The sequence below is a fragment of the Trichechus manatus genome, unplaced genomic scaffold, assembly GCF_000243295.1.
Source record: "Trichechus manatus latirostris isolate Lorelei unplaced genomic scaffold, TriManLat1.0 scaffold00179, whole genome shotgun sequence".
NCBI classification, from domain to species: domain Eukaryota; kingdom Metazoa; phylum Chordata; class Mammalia; order Sirenia; family Trichechidae; genus Trichechus; species Trichechus manatus.
The window spans coordinates 1,324,926-1,332,392 of NW_004444115.1; positions in this window are offsets into that span (position 1 = coordinate 1,324,926).

Genomic DNA, 7,467 nt, shown 5'->3' on the forward strand with positions numbered 1-7,467 from the left:
GCCCGCGGGCTCCCCGCCGCTGCCCTGCTCGGGACCGGAGCTCACGTTACGTACGCGGGTCCGCAAAGGGCAATTCAGTCAACTCCAAATAGAAAGGATATTGTTCTTGGAGGCGCGGGGGCAGCACAGAGAAAGCGGAGGCTCCCAGGGTTGGGTTCGGGCTGGGAGGGGCCTCGGGCTGGGAAAGTCTCCAAAAGCACTGAGGTGAGGTCCATAGTGACAGGGCAGATTACCAGGGGTCTCAGGCTGCCACGTGCGCGGGAGGAAACGCTAAGCACCCTGGACATCCTGACAGTCAGCTGAGGAGAGCAGTAGGGGAGGGAGCCAGTTTAGGAATGCTGGAAACAGTTAAGGGGCTGAGGAGAGAGCCCCAGAAGTGTCCACGCCCTGCCTTGTTCCCTTACCTGAGAGCCTGCCACTGCAGATGTCATCTTAGGAGACCCAGACTGGGGCAGTCCTGTCCCTAGAATCTGGCCAATAACTAGCAAACCAGCCTAAACGAGGCCCACTTGCCAAAACTTAGAGTGAGTCCCCCAGCTTGCCGGGAGAGCAGAAGCTACAGGGTCCCATGGAAGACCACCACGAAGGCACAAATGTACATGCGTGTTTACCTAGAGATTGGCAGGGTGACTTTTGATCCAAGTGCAAACACCCGAGGTCAGCATGTGAAATGGGGCCACTGCTGGTCAAGCAACCCTAGTGGTTGGCAATAAAATAAGGGTCCAAACAACCTTTAACATCAGTCTCATTGCCCTGCAAATCCTTTCTAGTAAGGTCACAAAGCATGAGCAGTATCTTCCTCTCCCTTCCAAAGTACAGAGATGGTAGCTGTATGAAGTACTCATTCTAGACAGCAGGGCACTGGTTCTCCTTAACTGGGGTGGGAGGAAGCCTTGGAGGGATCCGTTGGGCACTCAGATTGCTGGCTCCACACATCAAGGAGCACACACCACCCAGCAAATCCACACATGGGGAAGTATTCATTAACCACGCTGGGGGTCAACCTCGAAACCCTGTCAGGTAACTACAAGCACTGGGTGCAATATAATTTGTCAATGCAGTTCAATTCCAAAACTGCCAAGAACTAATCAATTCAACAAACATTTTTTTAAAGGCAGCTCCAGGCAGGGATTAGAGGGCATAAAGAAGCTGAGCCTGGAGATGCCAAAATGAAACAAGTACTCAGAACACCTCCCATTCTCTGACATGGACAGCTGAATGCTTAAGAAAGTTTTTGTAGAAAGTTTTGTGATAGCAGCTTCGAGTCAATGCCTTAGGACCTAGGACCCTCTTCCACTCCCATCCAGCCCCTTCCATATGGAAATCCTGAACTCTAGAACCCAGAACTCTCATCTCACACCAGTTTCATCTAAAGAAAGGAACATTTAGGGTTCCTGGGGCTGCACACAGACCTGGGAAGGAGGTTGAAGTCACAGGTGTTTTATACAACATTGTTTGTAAATGAAGTTTAATTCTAAGGTTTGCAAACACTAATCAATTCAACAGCCCTCTGTAAAGGGGGCTGCCAGAGGCTAGAAATTGAGAAAAACTTAGAAGCTGATTGAGCCCAAATCCCTCCACAGCCTTGATTGCTACTCTGCAGCTTGTCGTATTGCAGGTGTGGAAATGGGGGCTACCCTGGGCTCCTGAGCCAGCACCCTGGTTCGAGAAAATACAGTTGCAAAAACATAATAAAAGCAGAAATGGCAGAAGAAGGACCTCTGAAAGTTCACCCCTCCATAAAAGCAACAAAACAACTGGCAAAAAATGGAAAACTCTAGAAATTAACCAAAAGCTTACAGCAACCGAGGGAGCATTTAGTAAAAAATATAGTTGATTCTCAGTAAGAACAGGGAGCTGTATGGCATTTTTACTCACCTCTCTCCACAGCTCCATGGCAGCCTTGAAAAACAGCAGCCTGCATTCCCACTACCAGTGCAGAGGCAGCAGAATGGAGCTGGAGCTCTTTCAAAGCCTCATTCCCAAAGAAGACTCATTATTTGACCTGGCTGTTAGTTCTCTGGGATACTCAACTGGAAAGGCTTTTCTTTAGGAACTTGTTCAGTGCTAAAACTTCTCCCCAGGGGGTATTTGTCAAGTGTTTTAATATCACAACTGTCTGAGGGGCTGGAAAACAGATGGAGCATACAATAAAAACCAGTTGACTCATGGCGACCCCATGTGTATCAGAATAGAACTGTGCTCCAAAGGATTTTCCATGGCTGATATTTTGGAAGTAGACTGCCAGGCCTTTCTTCTGAGATGCCTCTGGGTAGACTCAAACTGCCACCTTACAGTTAGCAGCAGAGCCCATTACCATTTACACCACCCAGGGAATTCAAGAGACTAACTAAAAAGCTTAAAAGGAAAAGCTGAGAAATGAGATTTCCTTAGGAGCTTTGAAAGCTCTAACATATTCCCGGGAATCTAGAATGCCAAACATATGTTTAGGGCTACTCAGGAAAGATCTAATAAGGCTTTAAGCTCTCATATCTGACTGACCTTGAGGCTCTGTACAAGCAGCATGTGAAAGCTAAGACAGAGTTGTAAACTGCTTGATTGAGTGTTGAAGGCATACTCCAACACACACACGCACATACACACACAGACCAGGAGACTTACTGGTTCCAGGCATTAGCTGACTAATAAATTAACCAACGACAAATTACAGTGAACACACATGACAAAGATACAAACTTTAAAGAAATAGTTCAGAAAAGTCACTAAACAACTACTACTACAATAGACAATAAAAATAACAAATCCTGGGGAAGGGCAATAATGTAACTTCCAGAGTTGCCACATTATATTATTAAAGTCTAGTTTTCAATGAAAACTTATGAGATATGCAAAGAAACAAGGAAGTATGATCAACACACAGGAAAGTGAAAACAATCAAAAGAAACTGTCCCTGAGAAGCCCAGACATTGGGCTTACTAAACAAAGACTTTAAATCACCTATTTAAAATATGTTCAAAGAACCATGTCTCACCAAATAGAGAATATCAATAAAGAGAGAGAAATTTTAGAAAAGAACCAAATAGAAATTCTGGAGTGAAAAGGTTACAATATGTGAAATGAAAAATTCACTAGAGGGACTCAACAGTAGATTTAAGCAAGCAGGATAAAGAATAAGCAAACCTGAAAATGGATCACTTGAGATTATCGAGTCTGAACAACAGAAAGGGAAAAAAATGAACAGATCCTCAGAGACCTGTGGGACACCATCAAGCATACAAAAAGATGCATAATAGGAGTCCTAAAAGGAAAGGAGAGAGTCAGAAAGAATATTTGAAAAAAATACTTGCTGAATTGACTATTAACCAAAAGGTTGGTAGTTCAAACCCACCCAGAGGCACCTTGGAAGAAAGGCCTGGTGATCTACTTCTGAAAAATCAGCCATTGTAAACCCTATGGAGCACAATTCTACTCTGACACACATAGGGTCGCCATGAGTTGGAGTCAACTCGACAGTGACCAGTTTGTGAATGTACAGTAATTTGATATTGCTATAAGAGCCAAGCACATGATTTCTAGTGATTTGTCTTGATTGCATTTTACAAAAGTATCAGTCCATGATGGATGGACAGTAACAGAATTTTGTCCCACGTCACAGTTAGCTGGAAACCACTGATTTAGTGTGGTACTTCTCAAACCCTAACATATGTAGTATGTCTTTTCAAAATGCAGATAGTGTTTCTGGGGTGGAGACTGAGATTCTGCATGTCTGACACATGCCCTAGCGGTGCTGATGCTGCTGGTCTGCTCCCCAAACTTTGAGGAGTAAGGATTTGTTGGATTGGTATACTTTACACACTGTTTCCCCTTGAATTTGTTTAAATACACATTTTGCCCTTGTTGAAGTTTTAAATGAAATATAAAACCATTGAGCATGTTTACAAAAAAAAAAAAAAACTTGCTGAAACTTTCCAAATTTGATAAAAGATATGAATCTACACATCCAAGAAGCTAAGTGAACTGAAATAGGATAAACTCGAAGAGACCTACACACAGACACATCATAACCAAACTGTAGAAATCCAAAGACAAAGAAAGACTCTTGAAAGTAGCAAGAGAGAAGTGACTCATCACATACTAGGGCTCCTCAATAAAATAATTTCTTATCAGAAACCATATAGGCCAGAAGGCAGTGGGATGATGTGATGATTAAGGTTGCATGTGCCAACTTGGCTGGGCCAAGATTCTCAGTCATTTGGCAGTTATGATGTAGTCTGGCAGTTGTATGATGATGGGATCACTTCCATGATGAGATTTGATATAACGTGATCACCTCTATGATGGGATCTGCTGTGGGAGCAACCATTCAGTTGAAATAAAGTTTCCTTAGGGGTGTAGCCTGCATCAAATATAAGTGGACTCTCTGGCAAGACTCCTGGGCTTTTGCTCACTCTGAATCCTGCAGCTGGCTCCTGTTTGTCAGACCTCCAGTTCTTGGGACTTGAGCTAGCAGCTTACCTGTGGTCTTGTCTGCCTATCTTGGGATTCATTAGTCTTCACAGCCTGTGAGCAAGAGCCCTGCTGTTTGACCTGCTGATCATAGGTTTGCCAGCCCCTGCAGTTACTTGAAACAGGAGAAGCCTCCAGCCTGTTCTACAGATTTGGGTCATTCTAGTCTCTACAACCACATGAGCCTTTTTCTTGACACAAATCTCGTTATATAGTTATTTATACGATTAGTGGTTTTGCTTCTCTAGAGAACCCAGCCTAAAACAGATGACATATTTCAAGTGATAAAATAAAAAGACAGCCAACCAAGAAGTCTATATCTGGCAAAATGAAGGAGAAATTAAGACATTCCCAGAAAAAGAATAACTGAGAGTCCATTGCTAGTACACCAGCCCTATAAGAAACACTGAAGGGACTCTTTCAGGCTGAAATGAAAGGACACTAGACAGAAACACAATACAAAGAGCACCAGTAAAGGTAACTACATAGATAAATGCAAAAGACAGTATAAATGTATTATTTCTTTATAACACTTTTCAACGTTTCTACTGTTGTATAATTTCAAAAACAACTGCATAAAGCAATCATAATACTAAATTGATGGGCACACAATGTACAAAGATGTAATTTGTGACAATAACAGCATAAAGGAGAAGAGAAATGAAACTATATAGGATCAAGTTTTTACATATTATTCAAATTAAGTTGACTTTAATCCAAACTAGATTTTTATGAGTTAAAATGTCATCGGTAATTCCCAAAGCACTAAACAACAGCTAAAAATACATACTAAAGGAAACAACAAGGGAATTAAAATGGTAGACTAAAAAATATCTATTTAACACACAGAAGGCAGCAATGGACCAAATAAAGAACAAAAAAGACACAAGATACATAAAAAAATAGAAAAATGGCAGATATAAATCCAATCTTGTAAGTAATTACATTAAGTGTAAATGGATTAGACTCTCCAATAAAAGGCAGAGATGCCAGAGTAGATTAAATAAAACATGATCCAACTACATGCTGTATACAAGTGATTCTTTATATTTAAAATAGATAGAAAGTAAAAGAACGGAAAAAGATATACCATGCAAACAGTAACCGAAAGAGAGCAGGAGTGTCTATACTAATATAAGACAAAATAGCTGTTAAGACAAAAATTGTTACTACACAGGAGGACATTTTATAATGATAAAAGGGTCAATCCACCAAGAAGATATAAAAAGTATAAGCATATATGTGCACCCAGCAACAGAGCCTCAAAATACATGAAGCAAACACTGACAAAACCGCAGGCAGAAATAGACAGTTCAGCAATAATAGTCAAAGTCTTCAATACTTCACTTTCAATAATGGGTAGAACAACTAGACAGAAGTTTAGCATGAAAATGAAAGTCTTAAAAAAACACCATAAACCGCCTTGATCTAACAGGTATCTATAGAACACTCCACTCAACAACAGCAGTATACTTTCTTCTCAAGTGTACATGGAACATTCTCCAGAATAGACCATACGTTGGGCCATAAAACAAGTCTCAATAAATTTAAAATTCTGAAATCATACAAAATATTTTCTCTCACTTCAATAGAATAAAACTAGAACTCAATAACAGAAGGAAATTTGGGAAATTCATAAATATGTAGAAATTAAACAACACACTCTTGTGTGTCAGGGTTGTATCCTTTCACCATACTTATTCAATCTGTATGCTGAGCACATAATCTGAGAACCTGGACCATACGAAGAAGAACACAGCATCAGGACTGGAAGAAGACACATTAACAACCTGCGATATGCAGATGACACAACCTTGCTTGCTGAAAGTGAAGAGGACTTGAAGTACTTACTGATGAAGATCAAAGACTACAGCCTCCAGTACAGATTACACTTCAACATAAAGAAAATAAAAATCCTCACAACTGGATCAATAAGCATCATCATTATAAACAGAGAAAAGATTGAAGTTGTTAAGGGTTTCATTTTACTTGGATCCACAAGCAACACCCATGGAAGCAGCAGTCAAGAAATCAAACGATGTATTGCATTCAGCAAATCTGCTACAAAAGACCTCTCTAAAGTGTAAAAAGGCAAAGATGTCACTTTGAGGACTAAGGTGCGTGTGATCCAAGTCATGGTATTATCAGCAAAAGCTGGACAATGAACACGGAAAACCAAAGAAGAATTGATGCATTTGAATTATTGTGTTGGTGAAGATTGTTGAGTATACCATGGACTACCAGAAGAAGAACAAATCTGTCTTGGAAGAAGTACAGCCAGAATGCTCCAAAGAAGTGAGGATGGCGAGACTTCATCTCACATACTTTGGACATATTATCATAAGGGACCAGTCCCTGGAGAAGGACACCATGCTTGGTAAAGTACAGGGTAAGTGAAAAAGAAGAAGACCCTCAATGAGATGGATTGACACAGTAGCTAAAATAATAAAGCTCAAACATAGCAACAACTGTGAGGATGGCACAGCACTGGGCAGTGTTTCGTTCTGTTGTACACAGGGTTGCTATGAATGGGAACCGACTCGATGGCACCTAACAACAACAACATGAAAAGGGACAAATTGCTAAAAAGACACAAACTACCAAAGCTGACTCAAGAAAAAATAGAAAATCTGAATAGATCAAAAACAAGTAAAAAGATTGAGTTAGTAATCAAAAAACTTCCTACAAAGAAAAGTCCAGGACCAGATGTCTTTACTGGTGAATTTTACCAAACATTTAAAGAACCCATCACAAACTATTCCAAAAAGTAGAAGAGAAAGGAATACTTCCTAATTAATTTTATGAGGCCAATACTGCCCTAATAACAAAACCAGAAAAAGACATCACAAGAAAATAAACTGTAGACCATTATCTCTTAAGAATATAGACAAAGCATAATTCTAACTCACAAAAAAAAGACCAGATTTACTGGCCTAAAGGAGACTGGAGAAACCCCGAGAGTATGGCCTCCAGACACCCTTTTAGCTCAGTGGTGAAGTT